The following is a 23857-nucleotide window of genomic DNA, read 5'->3' as shown; positions in this document are numbered from 1 at the left end:
TTTAGCATCATCTGCAAACTTACTTGGTATGCCTTCAAGTCCTGTGTCCAGATCATTTATAAAAACTTTGAACAGAGATGGCCCTAAAATGGGTTTGAAGCATTAAGGCTGCTTTTCCTGGTGTCCTATTGCTGGTAGCTTGCCAGTGGGTGTGTGTGGCTTGGATGCATGTATCTCAGTGTTGGCACGTGAATAGAACAGAATAAACTTCTTGTATTTGATTATTACTTTTGTGTGTGTGTGTGTGTGTGTGTGTGAATTGGCCACAAGTAGGTTATGACCATTTTGAACATTTTTGCTTAATCAGAATTACTCAGTAGATAACTTCCTGATCAAAAGAAATTTGGGAGCAGTCTGTAACTAGTATTCAGTATTTGGACGCTGAGCGTGCTGACCGAATTCCTGACTCATAAGGAGGTTTTTGCTCCTCATTCTCCCATTGAGCAAGTTAAACTTAGCCACAAGTTTTGTGCAGGATCACTCCCATTGTACAAGTCCAAAATTACCCTTTTCTGTGGACATTTCCAATTGTCACTTAAAAGATGCTCGGCACAAAAAATAGACGCTGTGAAACCTAATGTGCATTTGAACACCTGCATGGCCTCTGGAAACTAGCTCCTGATTGCTGGAGGAACAGCTTAAATTAATGGCAGTAAATGCTTCACCTCACACTTTCTTTTTATTAAAGTACCTACAGACTTCTTGGCCTTTATGATACTCCTGTAGTTAAGTGAATCAATTGTAACGATGTGAATGAATGTTTCCAGAAAGTGTTTTGTATGTGCAAGATCTGGAGAGGGAAACTGCTTTGGTTGTGTATAGAACACCTCTGGAAGAACTGTGTGTCGCTACAGCATATCAAATATTGCAAGAGCAAAATAACAATAATATAGTATCGTAAATCAAAATACACAATTTCCCCTGTTGACTACTATAAGTCCCTTAAACTCTGGGTGTAGTGGATTTTGAGCAGTTCTGAAAGGGCAGGTACTAAGTCGTGTGTTGCTCATTAAGTTTGTCAAGTACAAGATTGCCATAGGTTTTGAGAGATAAAACACATAAAAATTAGAAATATTTTTTTTTTAAATAAAATAATTTAGCTGCTATTTTCATAACAGGAACATAAAGGGTTCAATAAAGAAACAGGGTATTTTAGTCATTTCTGTTGCACTTTAGACTTAAAGGCTAATAAGCATAAGCTGTTTAAAATACAGGAAACGGGACTGAAGGGATTTTGGTCTGTCCTCTGGATTTCCCAGCCGTTGTATTGCCCCTTCCTTCCAGATCACACTGTAAGTACCAATGCTGTTCGTATTCTGCCTTATGGGCAACCGGGATTTGAACACTGCAATTCGGCTTGAATCAGGACCTGTGGAGGGATTTCATCTTTATTGCCCTGGCTTCCTTTGTAGTCAGTGGAAAGGATGGGGTGTGGGGTAGTTTGGGGGCATGCTTTTTAGGTTTCCAGTTTGGGATGAGATGTGACATGCTCAAGACTCCACTAACCAAATTAGCCAGGTTTTTATTAGCTAAGTATCATTTAGTATGCCATACCAATATGTCTACCATGGCTTTCCATAGTCACTATAGCTGCTGCTCCCTCTGGTAACCACTTCCAGGTGTAGCTGGAAAGTCACTCTGTACAAAAACGTCACCGGGGCTCTCAGCACTTAGCCGAGCAGTTCTCCCAGACAGGACAGGCTCTGTTTTGGAGGCAATGAGCTGTGGGAGCTGGGGCCCTACTGCTGCCTTCCACCTTCCCCTGGAGCTGCTGGAGCACACAGGATGGCAGCAGTAGCTGGTGGACACAGCACCTTAACAGCCCCAGCAGAGTCACATCTGGCTGGCAGATGTCCTGGGACACCAGCAGATGGGAGGAGATGGCCTTCCTTTTCCCCCAGATCTGTATCTCATTTCCATACTAAACTATTCACACTCCATGAACCTTGCTCACATACACTTCTTCCCATAACTCAGAGTTTTTTCCTTCTGCTGTAAATCACATGCATAATGCACTGTAGAGCCCCATTTATGAAAACAAGATCTATAACAAAACCCTCTTACCACCAGTAAATCTTCTTTTAATGAATTGGGCCTGTAGCTTCAATTATGAAGCTGGGCTGTGACGGCTGCTGAACGAGCCATGCCAACAACAACAGTGAGGCAGATCCCTGTCATGAGGGTGCTAGGAGAGTTTCAGGAAAGGCTTGGACGCTCCCTCCTTCCCTTCGAGCACTTTCACATCTGCAGCGCATTACATCCCCGTCCAGATGACTTCGCTGGGATCTGCAGTGTTCTCGGGAGTATTTACATTATCAGAAAAGAAACCACTAATTTATTTGTTCAGTCTTCGACATAAATATACGCATAGCCCAATGTGAAACAGTTCACATTTATTTGTTTTGCTTTGTTTTCAAATGGACCTACCCTGGATTTTCAGTTTTACAGTGTGTATAAAGAATTAAAATGTTTAATTAAGTTGTAAACCCTCTGAATCATATTTTTACCTTTTTTTTTTTGTATGCATTACATACTATCAGAGATTGCTCTCCTTCCCCATTATGAGAAATAGATAAAGCACTTCCAGGTACCTGCAGGAGCTGAGCAGGCTGCTTGTGGGTAGGGACACACCAAGCGACTCCCACACAGCCAGGCAGTGGGGAAAGGCTGCAAATGCTATTTCTGTCCTCTCTTGGGCCCTATATTTGGGCCAACCGTATGACAGGGTGTTGAGGAGGCCGATTTTCCCTTCTCTGGTGGTAAGAAATTGCCAGTGGACACTGAGATAGGTGACGGTCTTATCCTTGTGGTCTTGGGCACAGAGAAAGGGGCAAAGCACAAAGCAAATGCTTGTCCTCACACCTTCCTACCCTCCTGTGTGGCCAGTTTGATGATAAAGATGCTGGGCTGAAGGAACCTGATTGCCTGCTCTGAGGCAGTCTTTGGGGCTGGTCACCCCCTTGATATGGCTACTGGGATGATTTTCTCCCAGACTTGCCATATTGACACAAATTGCAAGCTTCTCCTGCTACCCGCCTCATTTGTTGGCCTCTTGGAGTAGCTTGGTGCTGTTGTAAAATTTGGTATTTCAGAGGACATCTTTGGCTCCATTTTGTTTTTAGAAAGCCTGTGTTTGTCCTGGTTTTTTGTCTGTTCCTGCAGCAGGCTGAGTCATGTTGATTTAGTGGTGGAAGATCCCTTTAGTGACGGAGAAATGGAGGACAGCAATATTAAAACAATAAGTTTCCCTTACTGGAATGCTTGTCCTGGACACACCTCGTCCTGTGGACTTCTTCACTGTGCTCTGGCTGAAGATGGGCACTCATCTATGTCCATCTACCTTGTGCAAGGTAGACTGCGAGGTGACATGATGTCTGGATTGATGACAAAAACAGGGACCTAGCTCACTAAAGAGAGGTCACTGAGCAGAGAGGAAAACTGTTGAGGTTTTTATGCGTCATTCCATCTCCTTCCCCTTTGAAATTCAAGATTTCAAACTGGGTTACTGCGGAGATCCATTTCTAAGTGTTCCCTTACTGTAACCCCCTTTCTGCTGAAAATAACCATTCTAATTCACCCTTCCCCAGCCCCAAATCGGAGTGCAGTCCTGCACGGAGTTGCTTGGCTCTGTGGGTTTCCCAGATGGGGACTGGTGACCGCTGTGTGCCGGCACACGGTGTCTGGGATAAGGCAGAGGAGAGGTGTGGGGGTGTGCATGCTGCATGGCCTTCTGGTGCTTGGGAATTTGAGGATGAATGTTTCTCCCAGTTGCTCAGTTTCTGCAAAACAGATGGAGACGCATCAGTGAGGTTTTGGCATTGCTCGTGAGTCCAAAATGAGACAGTATTTATGCTTACTCGTTATCTATATATCCAACCCTAAATGGTCTGGGCTCAAAAATAATTTTGCTGGTTTGGACTTGAGGTCAGCTGCATGACCCTGGAGTGAATTTAAAGGAAGGGTGTGACTGAGAAAGCAAGAGAAAAGCCCCTAGGACCGCGGCCAGTTTTAGTCAGATGAACTGCTTTGTTATTGTATTACAGCTGCATGGTGTTCCTAACTATAAACCACGCTTTGGGCCCAGGCTGAAATGGGCTCGAGTGCTGCAGAGATTCATAGAGCAAAACAATTTACAAATCCCACATGAGACAGTGTTTGAAAGTCCTTTGAAAGCATTGTTTGGCCAGCAGCGGGGCGCTTTTCAAGCTCCGCTCTGGTCGGGACTCTGACTTCTGAGGGTACAGCTATACAAACAAGTGACTGGGGCGATGTGCACTTACATCACCTCGTGTCTGCCACAGCCAGGTCCCATCTGCAGCCCGTGGTGAGTGAAAAGTTGCCTAGCCCTAAAGGCAAATTTGCTCCAGGACAAGAGGCTGCCCCTGAGAAGCTGCCGTCAGCAGCGCTGTGAATCCACACCTCCGCTCCATTCAGAGCGGTGTGTGCAGAGCCATGCCCCGTGTTACTCATGCACTTGCTACAGGTGTGGTTTCATGGATGGAAGAAGCTGCCGTGCGTGAGGTGCAGTCCAAACACGCAGCGTGGGATGGGTGCTGGAAATGGAGGCGCTCTCTGAGCAGCCAGCTGGGGAGCGGGGAGACAAGTCCAGGGTAAGCATCGCTTCGCAAGCCCATACATTACGATGTTATCTTCCTCCTCCGTCCATTGCTTGGAAAATTCTGGCCAGCGGGATGCTTTCCAGATGAATCACCATCTCCGCTCTGGCAATCGAAAGGAGATGGGCCGAATTTGCTGTCTGCCCCATCACGCACCGTGCAGTTACTCACCCACTGACCACGTCAGCAGCACACGAGAGGCACGACGACCTGCGGGAGGCACTTGCAGCCTGGCAGGGAAACGGCTCCCACACTTCTGGCGAGCTCCTGTGGGCACTGCATGGCCTGAGATCGTCTGCTTGTGTGGGGAGGCCACAGACTCAGTGTGGACTTCGTTTTACAGACTTCAGTCATGGACTTTGCTTTATCTGTTACCCTCTTTTACAGAAGAAACTGTGTCTGAATGGGACAAGGATTATCCTATTAGTCTATCCGTTTTCCCCAAAGCAAGTATTTCTAGTGCTTCTAATTCCCTAAATTAGTGACGAGGTAAAAGAGCACCAGAGAAATATGGGCTAAGGCTGGAACTCCAGCCAGTTAATATCTGGGTAATAATTTAAGGTGTATTATTCATGAACACTCTATTAGTGTTCACGTTAAGTCATTATAATTCTTTCAGTACCAAAGTCCCTGCCTCACATGAGAGGTGTTTAATATTAGCTGCCATTCAGCCCTTTCCAGCCAAATAAAATCAGTCTTAGCTCATTCTTAGATCAACGAACATGGGACATAATGAGCTCACCCTGATCTGTGACTTATCTTTCCAGGATGGGAAAGGCAACGCATGGCAGCAAACCATTCCCCGGTGTTTTTCTTTGACAGCACGCTCTCTGACTGGAGCAAGGACTGTTGCTGCACCCTCCAGGCTCCTCCATCCTCTGTGCCTGCTCTTCCCTCTGCCAGCTGCTTCGGAAGTGCAATACGATGCTCCTGTGGCTAGGCTGCTTTCCAGAAGGGCTCAAGGAGGGCCATTCCCCAGCAGCAGCCTCTCTCCTGCCCCATCACCCCAGTGCAAGGGTGGCAGCTGGCTTGCAGACAGATGCTGCTGGGCTTCGTCTGTGTGAGTAACCCTGGCCCTGGCACTGCAGTGAGCAATAGGAAACTGGCTCGCTGCTCCACTAAGTCTCACTCATAATGATGGAAGCAGGAAATTTGGGGTGTACCCTCCCCCATCTCTATTAAGACTTTCAAAGCAGGGCTTTGGGAATGTCTTTGAATCATGAAAGCAATACCGAGAACAAAACCATAGAATAATGTCGAGTTCTTCTGATTAAATCTAAATTTTTCCCACTACTACTTGAAAATTAGAAGCAGGCAAAACTATCCATCATGTTACAGATAACTTGGCTGCAGAAATATGGCATCAGCATATGCTGAAAAGTAAAAGCTAACATGATTAGTAGACTATTAATTCTAGCAGCAGGCTCGCCTGTATGGGATCCATCTGTTTAGAAAGTTATGTCTTTGTAGCAAAGACCAGCTTTACTGCGAGTCTGTAAAGCAGGTGGCATAGGTCAGAGCATTAGACTAAAAACCTGGTATTGCAAAATTGGCTGTGACCTTTGAAAATGTTGGCCCATCTGGAGCCCTGCCAGGGACCTGTACTTCTATTGATCCGGAAGGTGATGACATCCACGTTTCGTTCCGCTGAGCTGGACGGGCTGATTTTGATCCAGCGTTCAGATACGTCCATCCAAAAACTAGGTCTTCAAAGCACATTGCAGCTCCTGGAGTAGATAAAAGCTGCGACTGTAGAAGTGGTAGTCAGTGCTCTGTGTGATGCAGTCCACATGATAACGCATTGGTTGCTGGCTCCCTCAGCCTCCACATTTGTTTCGCCCTTGGTACTGCCCAGGTGTTTTAACCTAGCAGCTGCAAATTCCTTTTCCCCATCTGTGAAAATAAAATAAAATAAAAAAATAGACGTACCCTTGGCAGGTAACCAGTGCAGCTCCCTTGGCTGGGCAAAAGACTCGATCCCTGCTAGTACGATTAGCCCCACTGCATTACAGTGCTTTTCTTTTTTTCCCAGGGAAAATGGGAAAGAAATTGCAGCCTGCTAAGTTTGGGCGGCTCTTTGGCAGGGGAAGGTCTGTAAAGAAAACACTATCAGCAAAGGTCCTGTGAAAAACAAACTTCAGCATCCCTTTATCCAAATATCCCTGTTTAATCATGTTCAGTGTTTTCTATGCATCCGCTAAGGGTATGACAGCTGGTGTCTCCATATCGCGGCAGCCTGGGTTGGGTTACAAATTACACACATACCGTCCCCTGCTCGCCTCCTTCTCATGAATCTAGCTTGGCCCTTCCAAATCAACTTGGCTACAGCATTTTCCAGCCTGATCTTTAGCATTTCAACGTAAATAATGCACGTTGCAGTTCATCCATCACAGGGTCCTCCTCTCCGTGGTGGGATCCGTTCCTTCTCCTGGGAGAGGCGGCGATTTCCCGGTGGCTGCTGCTGGGGGCAGCCGTCCCTCGCCCAGCCACATGTTGTGCTGCGCAGATCTCAGCCGTGCCCACAGCTCAGTCGTGGCGATGGTGGCAGCCCAGAGCAAACCTCAGCGGGCCAGTAGACTTCTTCCCACGTGCGGCTTCTTTGTCACATTTCGTTAATTCAGGCAATTTTGATCACTAGATCTAAACTTTACAGAAAATGAAAGAATAACAGGGCAGTTAAACTTATTTCACACCTACTTGGTTTCTGTCCCTCTCTTGGTTTCTACCCCCATCCTCTGCTCCTCTGCACCCACAGGTGGATGGGCTTGGTGCTGGGGTGCTGCAGCAAGCCAGGGGCTCAGGAGCATTTTTCTGGAAGTATTGAGGTGTTGCCATTGATCATTTCTCTAGAAGCCATACATGTCTCTGTCTGCATGGAGTAACTGCTTGTTTCTTCTGTCTGTGTAAAGCTAAGGTTGTGCCATGCAAAGATAACACAGAAGTAAAACAAAAGAGCTTTGTGCACGTGGCCAGTTAGAGAAATTGCTGTTGCAGCTAAACGAAGCAAAACAAACTGAAATAAAGCTGCAGGCAGGTCAAGAAAAGTTCAGAGCGAGCCTGACCGAAAGCCTCCGTCATGAGCCCGTGCAAATTCAGCACACGGCTTCTGGCCTGCCCCTGGGAAAGGCAGTGCTGCCCAGCAAGGCTGTGTCTTCTGCGCTGCTCTCTTCAGCATTTGCAGAGCCCCACCTGAAAACCAGGCCGCCGGCTTTGCCTGGAGCACGAGAGATGGTAGTGACAGGCAAAGGCACCACCATGTGTCCAACATTGCGCTAGTCCACACTTGCTTTTTTGTTTAACTGCTCGAAAGCTGCTCGTGCAGAAGTGCTGCTGCGGGTGATGGAGCAGGTACCTCTTGCTTTTCACCTCTTGAGCTCTGAAGGCGCTTCTGGCCTGTTTTAAGAGAGGCAGGGCTTGGTTTGCCAACCCAGCTGCAGCCCAGCAGGCCGGGAAAGGTGTTCCTCCTCCTCAGGCCTACTGCCGCAGCTCACGGGAGAGAGCAAAGCCCTTCACATTTGGCAGGGGCAGCTTGTCAGGACTCCTTTATTTTCCCTCGCAGACACATCGTTTCCCAGGTAAATAGCAGCTGAGGACTCCTGGCATCGCTGCGTTATTCGTGTCCTTCAAAGAGATTCGAGTGGCCACTTCTGGTCAGGCTGGCTTTCACCGGGTTAGGTTCACAGATCATGGGGGCACTTCTAACCCAAGCGGTCGGTGAGCCTCTTGCCCTGATCACCCTGCTGTAGTAAGGCACCTAATTCTGCTGTAAGAGGAAAATGCCACTTCTGTTTTCAAAATGGACTCATTTCCATGGGCAATAAATGAAGCAAGCCGCTCTCTGTAGGCCCTGGCAGTTATCTTCTGCTCCTCGCTCCTCGATTTATTGCGTATGCAGGCAGTTTAGCACATCAATATCGCAGATTAAATACCAAGTGGGTACAACTTTCAAGCGGATATTTCATCTCCCTTCTTCTGTTCAAACCAGGACACGCAGCTGATCAAACAGCGTGAGGCTTGTACCCATCTCCAGCCTGCGCGGTCCACAGAGAGCTGTTTCTTTCCCCTCTCCCCCTCTTCCTCTCTCTGTCAAAAGTTAAATTTCACATCAAAGGCTGCTTGAAGCTTTTAGATCAGTACTGGGTAAATTCACTGGGTAAATGGAAGCTGCTTAAAATCCTGAATAATTATTACTGCCTTTGCATATCTGTTTTCCTCTGTGGTCTGAATAGCTTGTGCAATTACTATGTCTCTTAGAAGGATCAGGGGCAGGTACAGTTATGCCAATGAAAATGCTAACTAGAGTGGAAAAAAATATTGTGTGTGTCCTACATGTTTAGCTCTAAAAAAAATGTGAAAAATCCCCAGCCTTAACACTCTAAAGATGTCAGACACGTCTCTCAGATGCTGTCTTTGGAGTCCCAGTAAGCCTCAGCAGAGGGAGATTGTTTCGTTAAAGCCCCCCTGCTAATGAGACCCGTTTGCGCACCCGCCGCACCATGCGCCCTATCTTGCTTTTCAGCTTCAGGCCCGTGCCAGTGGTTTTTGATAAACTTCAGGCTGTGTTTTAGAATATAAAATAGCACATAATAAAATGTAAACATGGCACGTAGCACAAACATAGCAAAACGCATAACATATAAAGTAAGATGTAAAAAATATGTCTTACTAACTATTTAAGCTACCAAGTGAATGCGCTGAGCTAGGAAAGGCCTGTGTGCGAGGCCATGCCACCCTCCTGTGCCTCCTTCTGTCACATCCTGCACGGTGACAGCCTCTGGTGGCACGGCCGGATGCTGCGTTTCCTGCAGGACCTCCGTCTCACCCAGGGCACAGCAGGCTACTGCTAATTAACCAGCAGCTGATCAGGAGATCGGGTTCATCCTGTTCCTCAGAGGGTGACCCAGCAGCCTGCTCTGCCTCGGCGGGGTCAGACCACAGGCCCTGCAGCTGGAGCTCGGCAGCAAGTTGCCAGCACCTCGGGGAGCTGGTGAGGATGTGGCTGTCCTCCTGCCTTCTCGGGGAGTCTTCTCACACCCCAACAGACCCGGCTCTTTCTCCCTGCCTTCTCTCCTTCCTCCTCATTTCTTTTTCCACCCTTCACTTACCATTAAAGGCAGGATGCTGCTTCCCACCCCTTGCCTCTCTGTGGGCAGAGGGACATTTGGGAGCGCAGCAGCGAGCTTGTGGCCATGGGCAGCCCTAGGCTGGAGCCCCAGGGTGCCTGCAGCAGCCACATGCTCACCGTGGTGGCAGACGTCTGGGCCACCCCACGCAGCAGCCAGGGGCTGGCTTGCTTCTGTGGCTCTGCTGGACCTTGGCAGCTTCTGTCCCCAGCTGTGTGAGAGAGCTCCAAGTTCTCCAAGGCACAAAGGACCCTTAACTCGGGTGAATACTCCTGGAAGAGGTGTATCTCCAATGGCAGCACCAAATCCCAGCTCCAGCCCTGTGGTAGCTAGGGGAGGCTCATCAAAAGGGCTGTGAGGGAGGTTGTTAATGTTTACGGGGAGCCGAGCGGTGTATATTTTATTTTAGTCTTGGAAATGGATGAATTATTTTGTACTGCGGTCTCTGGGTGACAGAGCCCACTGCCGTGCCAGCACTTGGCTGCAGACCGTTCCTGAAGGATGACGGAGGTGAGACCCTGCCAGATCGCTGCCCCTTCCTCCTGCCACCTCCTGCTCCTCGCTGCATGTCCCCGAAGCCACACATGTGTGTGTGCCCAGGAGCCTGGCCAGCGGCTCCGGCGTGGGGTCAGCAGTGAGAGGCACGGAGGTGGTCCCCAGTAGAGCCGGTGTGTGCCAGGACTCACCTTCCCTTCCTCAGGCCCCCGGGGCTGCCATGGAGACACGGAGTTCATGCGTTAGTGCAAGAGGAGGGGATCCTGCCCTTGGCAGGGGGAGAGCACTAAAACCTAAATAGCTGCGTAAAACGAGAGTTATGCCAAGAAAACAAGCCCAAAGGTTTAACCATGAAAGTGGAACAATAACATTTCATCAGCACGATCTTCCTAACGCTGCCTAGCACTGTCCTCCGTGTCACACAGCACAATAGTTTCCCGTTCAGCCTCACTTTCCGAGCAAAGCCAGCCACTGGCGAGCTGCGGCAGGGGCTCTGGGCTCTCCCTGCACCCCAGCCCCCGGAGCAGCCCCGCTTTCTGCTGCGCTGCTCCCAGCACAAGCCCGCTCAGCCACCGGGTGATCCTCTTGAATCACTTTTTAACCAGCTCAAGAAGACTCCTATGGCAACAACCTTGTTTGTGTTTGAGCAGCGAAGGGAATTTCTAGCGAGGTAGTGAAGGGGGAGGGAAGAGAAGACATTTGGCCAAGGCTGCTTGCAGAAGTAAAAACCAGATTTCCTCCACATCGTGCTTCAGAGCGAGTTTTTGGAGAACCAGAGCTCTATAAACATGTAATTACTGTTTGCTTTCTGTACAGAAAACTAACTTTCTTTCTTTCTTTTCTTTCTTTCTTTCTTTCTTTCTTTCTTTTTCTTTCTTTCTTTCTTTCTTTCTTTCTTTCTTTCTTTCTTTCTTTCTTTCTTTCTTTCTTTCTTTTTCTTTCTTTCTTTCTTTCTTTCTTTCTTTCTTTCTTTCTTTCTTTCTTTCTTTCTTTCTTTCTTTCTTTCTTTCTTTCTTTTTTCTTTTTTCTTTCTTTTTTCTTTTTTCTTTTTTCTTTTTTTTTTCTTTTTTCTTTTGCCACAGGGGTATTGTTTCTGGCTCTGACAGAAGCCTGCCTGCTCAAAGCCCCCTCCCTCTACCTGCAGGTCCCCCCTCTGCCTTTCCCTTCCCCTGGCCGCAGCAAGCTGCTGCCTGTCCCACGCCATGCCCTGGCGCTCGAGGTGCGAGCAGCTTTGCTAATTGTGCACAGCCAAATCCAGATTGCTTTTCCATGCTGACAGAGCTATTTTTAGGCCCTCCAGGAACTGCATCCCGGGTTTTCTAACCTAAATCAATTTGTGCCTTGTGCAGCCCGACGTGCCCCTGGGCTCCAGGGGTCTAGCAGCAGGGCCAGGGTCGGGCGAGTCCCTTCTCCTCTCCTGCTCTGCCCCTCTTTGTGCCCTCCCCACCAGCTGCTGATCTGCACTCAGGTCGATACAGCTCTGAAACGAGTTCAGCTGAAGTGGAGATTTGCACCTATGCAGAGAGAACGTAGCTGCTGGGGCGTTCTCCTATTTTAACCATCACTTGATACCCACTTGGATTTGTGAAAAAATAACCACCCTTCACTGACCTCTGTAGGAAACAAGTCAAACAAAACAATCTCTTCTGCTGCAAGAAGCACAGTTTGGTCTTAAATATGTATTTTTATCCCAGGGATCCAGTTATAAACCGAGCCAAGGGAAAGGACTGTAATTTCTGTAAGCTGTTCTGAAAAAAATGGAAAGCCAGTCACATGAAATTTTCTCCTTGCTCTCGGGAAATTTTCTCCTTTCTTCCTGTTGTGGGCTGGACTTTGCAGAGCAGAAATTGCAGTCTGCGGGATTTAGGCCTGAACAGTTCTGTTTGAATTCCCCCATATTTCAAAAGTATAAGGAGCTGGTTGTAGCCTGTGCTTTTTAGCTGCCAATAGTTGGGATTTTAGCCATACACCGTTGCTTCCATAGAATCACAGCTAGAAGCTTGTTTCAACTCTTTTTCTGTGAAGCCTTTCCTGTAAGGCTCACTGACATCTATTTTGTGGAACAGCTCGTGATGGTCCTGACTCGCAGACATCAGCCTTGGGCTGTTACTCGTGGCATCCTTCTGAGTTTTTTGCAGAACTGGATTCCTGCTGGGTTGGCAACACGTACAGAGAGTTCGTGGCGAAGCAGAGCAAGGGACCTCCGACACAACACCGAGCTGCATAGCTGAAGTGTCAGCCTTGAAGACAGCCGCATGCTCCTTTATTTCCAACTCATCTGAGTCAACGTTAATAATTAATTAGCTATTCAATTTTTGTGGTCACAATAGAATTTTGGAGTTCTGCAGCACTGAAACTGAGAAATGCAAAACATCCTCAACCTCCTCTCTCCCACCCCCCAGGTTTAGCCCAGCTCTCCCTTCTCATGCTGAAATACAATTGCCTTCTCCATTCACCAGACCAACTACGTGTGGGTGACATTTATAAATAAAAGGTGTCATTGCTGCGGTCGTGTGGATTTTGAACAGCACACAACTCTTTACCAAGGTGCAAACTTGCCAAAATCGGGCAATACGCTCATCCAAAGTTCAGAGGAATGGCCAAGCCCTACCAAATTGCAACATTTCTCATAAATCAAAAAGCTCCAGTGTATCAGCTGGCAGAAATCCAGTGCCTAATCTGTCCCATCGCTGACTGGAGTGATAGGGACACTGCAGCTGGAAAGATGCCATTCTGGGAAGCAACCGCATCTTGTCTGCAAATTAATTCCTGGAGATTTTCAACAGTTTTGTCTAATCAGCTTTTTTTTCTTGTTGTTTTTAAGAAATCTTGTGACTCCTGCTCCAGTGATCTGGCCAGCCCCAAGGGTGAGGGGCCGAGAGACTTCAAATCGGATCAGACGTGAGAGCTAAGTAAATTGGGGTGTTCTTGGCAAGGCTCCTCTGCAACACAGAGACAGATGTATAGAGAGACACACAGGAACAGCAGTGCCTCGGCTGCTCCTAATGAGAGCCCCAGCAGGGAGCTGGGTAACCCCGCGCTGGGGCTGGCAGGCTCCAGCCTGACTGGACCAGGACCCAAAAAAGCAGTGTCAGCACACGCAGGAGTTAAAATGACTCTTCCTAACCGTGTGAGCCCAACAGTGCACGGTGCAATGCAGCCTGCACTGGCACGAAATTCAGGGTATGTCGAGGATTCAGTCATTTTCAACAGTCATTTTCGCATGGTGAGGTATTTGGGGTCTCTCTTGCTGCCCAGCCAGCGCCAGCAAACTCTTTCCTGAAAGAAAACATAAAAAAAAAAAAAAGGCAAAAATGTCCTAAGACCCTCCTCAGCAGGAAGGTTGCTGCTGCCCTCTGAGTACCGTCTGGAACTGTTCCCATGCACCCGAAGTGCCTGCGGTTACATTAGTCATGCGGCGATGAGAAAACAGGCTGCTGGGGGGGCGAGGCTGGGGGAGCCTCTGCGTGCCACTGCTCCCCCCTCTCCTTCAATAACCACACAGCAAGGGGCAGAAACCGGCGGCAAAAATGCCTGGCAGATCGGGTCTGAAGAGTCAGTGGGGACAAGTCAGTTGTTGATGCCCCGCTGTGGAGGGCACAGGAGGAAGACGGGCGCAGGGTGGTTTTGAGTAGAGAAGCGGCACTTTAGCAAGCACATGGAAATGCAAACAAAGGGAGGTTTGCTGTGTAACATTTCCTGCTTTTGAGGCAATCTTTGTTACCCGAGCAAGTTGTCACTTGTAGGTTTTGTTTCGTTGCTCTTTAACCAAGCTCCAGACTCCCCGAGTCTCAAATACTCCTCTTTTCTGAGTTTGTCATCACCAAAAAATAAAAACTCTTGACTGACATGAAAGAAGTTTTCTTGCCTTTTTTGGTAGAGCATCTTACTGCAGTAATTCTGTCAAGACACAAACAAAGGGCACTTTTTAATTGCTAAGCAAAAAAGCAGAGCAAAAAATAAGGCATAAAATATGTGATGGGGTAACTTGTGCGTTAAGGATAGCATCTCTGAGCGTGGTGTCGTGATCTTGTACTAACACTCTGCAGCTACTGGGGGAGTGAGTTTTGAAATGCTCATATCCACTTAGAAAATTAAACAATGAAGAAAAAAAAAAAGTATATTCCATGGTGCTAACTTAGAGGACTTGTGTATCTCATGTACCTGTGCCACTGCTGGGCACAGCTCCCGTGCTGGATGAAGCCTCAGGCAGTGCCCCAGGCATCACTGCTGGGGGCACCCTGGGAGCAGCAGCACGAGGCTCCATCCAACAGCCCTTCAGGAGCGCCAAAACTTGAAAGATTTTGGTTTCTTGGAGTTCCTAGGAGGCGACTCACTCCATATAAAGCCAACACCATGAAAGCTGAGTGGCATTAAAAACACAGCGTTCCCCGGAGGCATCAGGCTGCCCGGGAAAGCGTTGGCCACCTGTAGTAACAAAACCAGCCCACTGCTCTGCTGGTCCTCGGGAAATGTGCACATGGCTAGAGACACCCTACAGTCAGGGGACTTTCCGTGCCTCCGCGTCCTGGAGAAGAAGGGAAGGGCTGAGCACGGACACAATGGAGCACGGCAGTGGCCAAGACAAGTCACGAGCCGCAGCAACGATGAGCAGATGGCCAGAGGTAGGTGCTTAGCATGTCTGTCTGTGGCTTTACAAAGTGACTTTAAAGTACCTATATAAGGAGCAGCTGGGGTACTTACAATCCATTAAGTTAGACAGGGAACATTAGTGGAAATAATACTCCCGCATAGTGGCCTTCCTGGGGTTAGGACCAGCGTTGGAATCGTCTAAATGGAATAACAGATATTCCTACTTGTCTTGTTACCCATGATAATCTCCACTTAACTGCTCACTCATTTCTTTTTCTTTTCTTTTTTTTTTTTTTTTTCCTCCCCCCTTTGCATTTCTTTTAGTTGGTAACTGCAGCTTCCTGTGGTATTGGGGCGGAAATCTGGACACGAAGTTTCGCAGAAGAGGAAGGTCACTGCAGCAGTGACAAGTGGCAAGGGAGGTTATGCAACACACAGCCCGTCCGTCCCTGCTCCCTAGCCCCGGGTGTGCTGGTGCAAATGCTCTCTCCTGCTAGACTGCAAAAGCCAGAGGGGAAGCATGCTAGATACCAAGGGATTTAGCTAATAGGGATCAAAATATGTTTGTGTTAATTGCTCAGTGCTCAAACGCGTTAAAAATATCCCCATAACAATAACAAATCTATTTCATAGCTTATGTATGACTGGATATTTCCAAAGATGCTGTTAAGCAGCAGCTCTTGCTGAAGTCCATGACAGCAGAGGACAGCGTGTGTGAGCACTGAACAGACAGTCTGAATGCAAGCAGACAGTAAATTTTCTGGCAAAAGTCCCAAAATCGAGTGCAAATCTTAGGGAATTGATGAAGTTACGTATTCTAGCAGAAAGTTTGGGAAAGATTATCTTCAAGGAAGGCTACGTTTGCTTGGCTGTGATAATGTAACGTGGTACTGCAGCCAGGGGGAGCACTTACAGGTACAAAGTGAAAAACAGCCTCACGAAAAGACATCTGCAGATCTTTCGTATCAGCACATTATATACGAGTGTCCAAAATTGCTCTAAATCTTTCCTTTCCAAAGTGATGTCTCACTCCTGTTGAAAATAGCAAGAAAATAACCAAAGCTGTACTAAGATTAAGTGCGATATGCCAGCTGGACAACTCCAGCGCAGGCAATGCTTGAATCTCTGCATAGTTGTTATGCGTGCGTTTACGCAGCTGGAGACAGCACGGGCTTCTTGGAAGGAGGGAAGGAAGGAAGGAAGGAAGGAAGGAAGGAAGGAAGGAAGGAAGGAAGGAAGGAAGGAAGGAAGGAAGGAAGGAAGGAAGGAAGGAAGGAAGGAAGGAAGGAAGGAAGGAAGGAAGGAAGGAAGGAAGGAAGGAAGGAAGGAAGGAAGGAAGGAAGGAAGGAAGGAAGGAAGGAAGGAAGGAAGGAAGGAAGGAAGGAAGGAAGGAAGGAAGGAAGGAAGGAAGGAAGGAAGGAAGGAAGGAAGGAAGGAAGGAAGGAAGGAAGGAAGGAAGGAAGGAAGGAAGGAAAGGAAGGAAGGAAGGAAGGAAGGAAGGAAGGAAGGAAGGAAGGAAGGAAGGAAGGAAGGAAGGAAGGAAGGAAGGAAGGAAGGAAGGAAGGAAGGAAGGAAGGAAGGAAGGAAGGAAGGAAGGAAGGAAGGAAGGAAGGAAGGAAGGAAGGAAGGAAGGAAGGAAGGAAGGAAGGAAGGAAGGAAGGAAGGAAGGAAGGAAGGGAGGGAGGGAGGGAGGGAGGGAGGGAGGGAGGGAGGGAGGGAGGGAGGGAGGGAGGAAGGTTGGTTGGTTGTATATATTCAAAACAAAACAAAACAAACAAGCAGTTTAGATACATTCCAGATAGCAAGACCATGAAGCAACTTGTTTGGAAAATGGTTTTTCGCTGAGCTGACATGTCCACAATGGTTTGAGCTAATCCCCTGTCCTAAATGCTAGCAGGCTTGGTCTTGGCTGAACTTTGCAACTCCTATCTGTCATACTTAGAGAGGAGCCAACAGTCCCCAAAGCACCCCTTCCCCCAGCCTCTGGCCATGAGAGCCCCGATCCTGCTCCTTGTGTGTCAGCTGCTGGTGACGGGGCGAGGGGAGGGTGCCCGAGACCACGCGGCAGATCTGGGCACGTCGGAGGGCTCTGCTGCTGAACAGTGACTCAGCCAAACAGTTTAGCTCTGGCTGGCCTTAAAAATAAGGATCAGGGATAAGGATAAGGGTCCGTTAACATTCCCAGGCTTCTCAGCATAGCCATCAGTCCGGTTTAGCCTAACGCCAGCGTGGTCACACTGCTGGCCATACATGCAGGAGAAAAGGTTACCACACTCAACTGCTTTTCCCCTCCCTCTGCCACACTCACCTTACCTATTTAACAGCTGATTTATTTAAGTGCTCCCCGACTAAGTTGGACTAACCGAGACAAGCAGACTGACTTGTTCAAGCCATCCCCACCTCGTGGTGGCTCCTGCCTTTTCTGGACCAGTAAGAGTGGGGTGAGGGAGGGAGCACGGCTGCGGCAGGGCTCTGCAGGGAGTCAGGGCAGCCAGGGAATCCTCCCTTATCTCTTTGCAAAGCCTCCATTTTTCTAAGACTCGGAGAACCAGACATCGTCAGTGGTTTCTGGTGTCTGCAGTCATCAGTTGCACCGCGTGAAAAATTACTCTGCATCCTTGGTATCTCCAAAAAGAGCACTGGGATATTAGTGGCAAGGGAAAATGTCCAGAAAACTTGGAGGATTTATACAGCTGACAAGAGGCACTTTGCCTTTGAAACATGTATGTGAGATCTTGAGAAATACATCTGAGAAACTACATATTAAATGTAGGTCTTTTTGGAGTAATTGCGTTCTCTCTTGTGCCCCTTTGAAACATTTAACACCCTCACAACCTTTTCTGTAAAGTTTGTGGAACTTTATGGCCCTCGTTATTAAAGTCGTTGAAGCCGTTTTTATTGGGGAGAGGAGGAATTCGTTCTCTGCATCACTTCACACTGAGCCTGCATCAGCCCTGTTTGATTTTCTCTTATTTCTTGCGAACATGACCCGGGCCCACTCCAACATCAGACAAGAGAGAAAAGGTCAGAACCATAAATTTTTGACCTCGCTGGGTGAAGGTAGGCACTGCGCTCAAGTCCCTGTTACTGATGGCAGCTGTACTTCACGGCTGCGCAGGCAGTGCTAAAGGGCACCAGCAATGACATCTTTCATCGCGCGTGCTGAAATGCTCTTCGCTGCCGGCCTCGTGCGCGGGGCGCCAGCGAAATGAGATGCAAATGGATCTGTTGACAAACAGGTTAAATGTCAGCACCCAGGGTGATACGTTGTTAGGAGGAAGGGCAGCAGGCACTACAGAATTGTTTAAAAGGGGCAAGTGCTGAAAGGTGAGCGAGGTTGTTAGCACGGTTACTTACTGCGCGAGCACCACGGTGTGACTGCTGGGCTTCGGTTCACTGCAGCCTTCCCCTAATCCTTCACTTCTTTCAAGCAGCCCCGCTCCAAACATTGCTGAGGTCCATCCACACCCTCGCGGCTCTCCTGATAGTGTTGCAATGCAACAGGAGGAGTCTGAGGACATACGTGGAGGCACCAAGCCCTCCTGGGACGTGATTTGGGGCTGAAATGCCTTCTGCTTGCTGGAGGCTGTTCTGAGGGAGGGTGAGAGCCTCAGATAGGAGATGTTGGATGTTGTGCAACTTGGGGCAGCTATTAGATACACCACTCCTGTGCGCTCCGACTTGTTTGCTTTAGAGCTAGGCTTTTTAATCCTACTGGTATTTGTATTGTTTTGCAATGTTTTCATTATTATTCTGAATCACTATCCAGGGCTTGTGCTAAGCACAACTTAATCAATGCATTTATTCTCGTTCGCTTTTCTACTGTAACAAGCATCTTGAGACCCTGAGAATTGCTACTGAGAGAAGCAGACTGAAAACCCCCCTTTCTTTGATACTGAAATGTGCGGTGTTATTCACAGGGAAGGAGCCTGAGCGAGGGACTGCAGCTTGTTTCCTCTGTGCCTGGGGCAAAGGAGGAAAGATGCTACAGAAATAAGAGCATACACATAAAAGGTTGTACTTGTAGATTGACTTAGTGTCTTCCAGGCAAAATAATATCTAAATAGGATAGCAATTAGACAAACGAGCCATTCTTTTTCTAAAGCTGTTATTATATGTTATGTTTAATATATGACCATGCCCCCATGTCCCATTAAGAACTGCTGTCTTTTGTGCTCTGCAAACACGGTAGTGTACATAGAGGGCAAGACTAGACTTAGTCCAGTCACTTTTTGATGAGTAAACATTTTGATGGTATATTTTAATGATGTGAGTGGAGAAACTATCCCGTGAAAGGATGTTAGTAAGAAATAGCCAAAGGGAAAAGCAACTTCTAATGAGATATGAGCAGCTCTGAAACCACAGGGTTTCCCGTCTTAAGCTGATGGATTTGTCACTTCCTCCCTTGGCTCTTTCCCAAATGTAGGTGCCAAATGAAACAAAAACAGTAACTTCAGCTGAAAATCTTCATGGATCATCACAATAATCAAAAATTGCCATGCAGAGCATCAGGAAAGTATCTCCATGAGAATACAAAATTGGTATAAAATGTGAGTATCTCTCTAGAAAAAGGAAAATGTGTTAAATAATAAAAAGGAAGTGTGGCATGTAAAGTCATCAGGAACCTCTGCAGAAATAGGTCTAGGTCCTGTCTAAATCATTAGATGCTAATCCTGAAGTAATTTCTTCTTCATCTAAACAATTCAATTTTGAGACAGGAAACCAGTGGAAAAGTAGAAACTCCTGACACTAAAAAATAACAAATCGTATCCTCGATAATTTCTGTACTTTGGAATATATTTTTTCATGCAGTAATTAGTTGAAATGTGGTGTTATTCTGAAAAGATTTTCAAATGTGAGGATTAAATGATGGTTTGAAAACAAGCAATAGCCATTTCCATTCTAGCACTACACCCAGTAAAACTGAAAGAGCAATGGGAAGGATCTAAACTTTCATGCAGTAGGGCAGAACCTATCCCCTCACGCCTGAGGAAATCTTCCCTTGCGGCATCTTGTCCCTGAAGTCGGCTTCAGGCTTTGCTCCTCTGTGGCCCTGGGTTCTTGCACAGGAGGTGCTGGACTGTGAGCACCACCCAGAGCAGTGGTTTCTCAGTCCACCACAGTAAAAATAAGCTTCACAGAAATATCCCAGATGTACCGGTGACCAGCCCCAGTTGTCATGCTATATGGCAGCTTCCCGTGCCCTGCCTGGTCTGTGCTCCAAGCTGTCTGCATCCAGGCCTGGATACCTGTGTACCTGTCCTCACAAATGGCTTCATCCTGTACTTGGGCAGTACCTGGCTGGACCTCTTTCTCTCCAGACCTCTGCTGAAGCCCAGCATCTTTCCTGCCATCTCTTCTGCCACCTCTTGGACCTCTCAGCTGCCATGGGACATCTCTTTCCAGTTCCAGCTACCCGTAGCTGCTAACTTAGTAGCTGTCTCTCAAACCCAGTAACAGCAGTAAATATTTATACTTTATCAGCATCTTAACTGGTATGTAGGCTATATTAAATTGGGTGCTGTACAAAGTCGAAGGAAAACGGTGTTTGGCTCGACAACAAAAGCTGCAGAAGGTGGGTTCAAGCAGAGTGCCTCGGGGCAGCGTGTGTCAAAGGATGACCGTGCCACACCGCACAACGCTGGCTTTTTAAGTGGGAACTTCAGAGACTTTTGTATACCATAAATTTACAGTTTGTGTTCCTCTCCCCTATTACTGGGTTGCCGTAAAAATCCCGGCCAAATAACTCATACTGCCTACCAAACATTGGTTAAAGAACACCACACATAATATAAACTTACATAAACTCCTAAGGTTACTGAAGATTCAGCTCCTCCGAACAATAATATTTCGCAGCTCCAAGACCGGAGCATGAACTTCCACAGGAAATACCTCATCACCTTCTGCCCTCAGTATGGGCTGTGTTTCTTTGATGTTACCTCCTCTGAAATGTATAACGACATGTGTGTGTTAGAAAATTCAAATCATTGTATACACTGGAAGAGAGAGTAAAGGAAAGCAAGCATGGGAGAAATGAATCCCAGCAGGGAACCCGGGACTGGGGCGTGCTGAGATATGGCGATGGTGTGCCTTAGGTTCAGCGCAGGAAGAGCGGAGCAGCTGGGTGACTTGCCAGGATGAAGAAATGGCTTTCTGCTGATATGGGAAGGGAAGCCACAAGGTCTGCCTCCGGGCTTTTTCTTCAACTAGCTTTTGCAATTAAGTAAAGACATTCCTGCTTTAACAGTCGCTGTTAAAAATGAGACATGAATAACAAACTCAAAGGCGTGTACCGCAGGCTAACCCCGAGGTGAGGACGGGAGGTAATACTGCTGCAGTACCTCTGCGTGGTCAGTCGTGGCTGAGCGCAGGGCTCCCTAATGGTGACAGTGGTAACTCGAGGGCTTGATAAGCTTCTTGTTATCGGGGAAGTTAGAGAGTGCTATTAGTAATTGTACGTGGACTCTGTGTTTGCCTATAGCACATGTTTGTACAGCCATTTCTGACAGTTAAAGATGTGCTAAGTTTCCTTGACAGAAAACAGACATTTTAATAAAATGGCTGCCATTTAACTAGAAACTCCTGGGCAGAGCTCTATGGGAAACTGTTCCCACGACCTTCTGGGGGAAGTAATGTTTGTCTTTTAACAGGGTTCCATACTGTAAAAGAAAAAAATCCTTGCTCTGCAGTACATAGATTTTTTTTAACACGATCCTAATGACTCAAGTGTGAGGAACTGCATATGCTGTTTTCTGAAATGTATTGCAAGTTACGCTCATCTGTGCTTTCAGGAAAAGAGATTTTGCAATAGTCTTTCAGAACAATGAATTTGGAACAATGAAAGACTGAAGCAGGAACTCCTGTAATGCATCTGATTCCATTATATTACATATTTTAATCCTCAAATGACAATCACTTATTGATTTATGCACTCTGTTTAAGTAGCTGACTGCTTGTCTTGTGTATCTGGCACTTCTTACCTCTGCTCTACATGGATTTTGTTTTGGATCATAGCTAAGTTCACATTTAATGTATTTATTTTAATTTGAAGCTTGCTTTACAAAAGCAGCAAAACCAATCACCCATCCGTCTTTATTCACTGCATTCAGTTCATGCTCAAGGGTCTCCAGCTTGGACTGGCTCCTTATCCAGCATTGCTGGACTGCTTATAGGCAGCTCATGTCGTTGAGCAATTGTAAGGACAGATTTGTTTACGAGCTGCCCTACCTGGGAGTGCTCCCCAGCGGCAGGACAAGAAGTGCCCAGTGGGAACTAGAGCTGCAAAGGAAGTCACACCGTCTGTCCTGAAAGCAAGACACCAGTCAGGGAAAAGGAAGGGATGAAGAGAGGCATTCGTAACAAGCTGATTCGTCATTAATCTTGCAGTCAAACACAGACAACAATAGCTTGTTTTATGAAAAGGTGCTGCTCTTCCAAAGCCGTGCTGGGAGGGAGAGCGTGCTGCACGCAGTGAACTCGGGGGGCTGCTTTCGTTGCACCAAAGGGCTTGTGTTGAAACTCCACTTCTTGTTTGTAGTTGGCACAGAAAGTAAATATATGTTTAGGAGTAAGAAAAAAGGAGAGAAGTGCCACAGAGTCCGCCTAGAGTGACCACTCCTGAAGTTTCTGTGTTGTTGGTTGACTGCTCTGCGTGGACGGGGGTGCCCACATCAGCTCAGCTGCCTGGATGTGAAATGCAAACTACACTTCGAGTACCTAAACTGCGAAGTAAGAGGAGTCCTAGACAGAAGTTCCTCTAAAGGTTGCTAGCAGCTGCAAATTAAATATCTCTAGGGAGAAAAAATAATAAAATAAAATAAAAAAATAAAATAAAATAATGAAATAAAATAAAATGAAATAAAAATAAAATAAAATAATAATAAAATAAAATAAAATAAAATAAAATAAAATAAAATAAAATAAAATAAAATAAAATAAAATAAAATAAAATAAAATAAAATAAAATAAAATAAAATAAAATAAAATAAAATAAAATAAAATAAAATAAATAAAATAAAAAAGGCCTGTATTCTTCCTGACGAGTCTGCTTATGGAAGGAAGTGAGGCTCGCGTGGCTGCACTCTCTCTGTCAGACTGCCTTCCTTTCCCACAGACCACATCTTTTCAGCTTGTTGGCTGGTTCAGCCAGGTTGGAGCAAGATAAGGGTCCCGGAGAGGCTCTTCCTTCCTGTTCCATAAAACCCGGGGGCTGCACAGAGGGGAGAGACCCAGACCAGTGTCTCCTCTGGGGAAAAGACCCCATTGCATTCCCAGTAGTATCTACTCTGTTCAGATTGTCTATTGGCAGATTAGCTCGTGATTATTGGTTCAAGGGGATACCTGATATTTATGCTACAGAACTTCTCTTATTTTATTCCTGGGTCGTGAAGGGGAAGGAAAAGTTCACTGGACTTCGTAGTTTGACATCAGGCCTCCCAGCTGCTGTTTAAGTTGGATTTTTTTTTGTTAGAGTTCGATGGGGATCATCCCAGCATTTTAACAAATCTTAACTGTAGAGCAAAGCAAAAACAAAACAGGGCCCTCAATTTTTCATCACTGTCAGACTTTACAGAGTTCACACCTGAAATGAGAATAACTGGGGCTTGAGGCTTTGCCAGTAAAAACACGATAATATTGCAGACTTTGCTTGCAGTGAAGGAAGCCAGGTAGAAGAATGGTATGCATGGGAGAAATTTTCTGGCTGGGTACTTAAATAGCAGACGCTTGCCTCCTGTACTTGATAGCAGGTTTTCTTGCAAAGGTTCAGTGACTGTGCAGTGAGTTGTCTTGTCCCCATGTGAAACATGGACATTTTGGTGTACCAAGATGATTTTTACTCCATATTTTCTTGGGAGCTGTGGCGCCCATCACACAGGCAGTGCAGAGGAACAGAGCCGGCATGACCTACAGCTGGGTCTAAGCACTTTGAGTTATTCAGGTTACCTCTCATGTAAATTGTTGTCATGATAGCATCTGTTCTGATAACATCTTTGACCTGTCAAGGTGCGTGCCCTAGAAGGTAGACAAAAG

General features: G+C 46.9%; 1 long non-coding RNA gene across 1 annotated transcript; it reads right to left on the bottom strand.

Annotated features, from left to right (window-relative positions):
- Positions 1-12298: 12298 nt before the first annotated feature.
- On the bottom strand, positions 12299-15853 carry LOC136790021 (uncharacterized). Its single transcript, XR_010829099.1, has 2 exons — positions 15741-15853; positions 12299-14134 (listed from the first exon to the last, which is right to left on the bottom strand). It is a non-coding gene; the product is annotated as an uncharacterized lncRNA (long non-coding RNA).
- Between the last annotated feature and the right edge of the window lie 8004 nt (positions 15854-23857).

The sequence above is a fragment of the Anser cygnoides genome, chromosome 2 (genome assembly GCF_040182565.1).
Source record: "Anser cygnoides isolate HZ-2024a breed goose chromosome 2, Taihu_goose_T2T_genome, whole genome shotgun sequence".
Classification (NCBI taxonomy): Eukaryota; Metazoa; Chordata; class Aves; order Anseriformes; family Anatidae; genus Anser; species Anser cygnoides.
The sequence above is the reverse complement of the archived record's forward strand: the minus strand, read 5'-3'. Positions and strand labels throughout refer to the sequence as shown.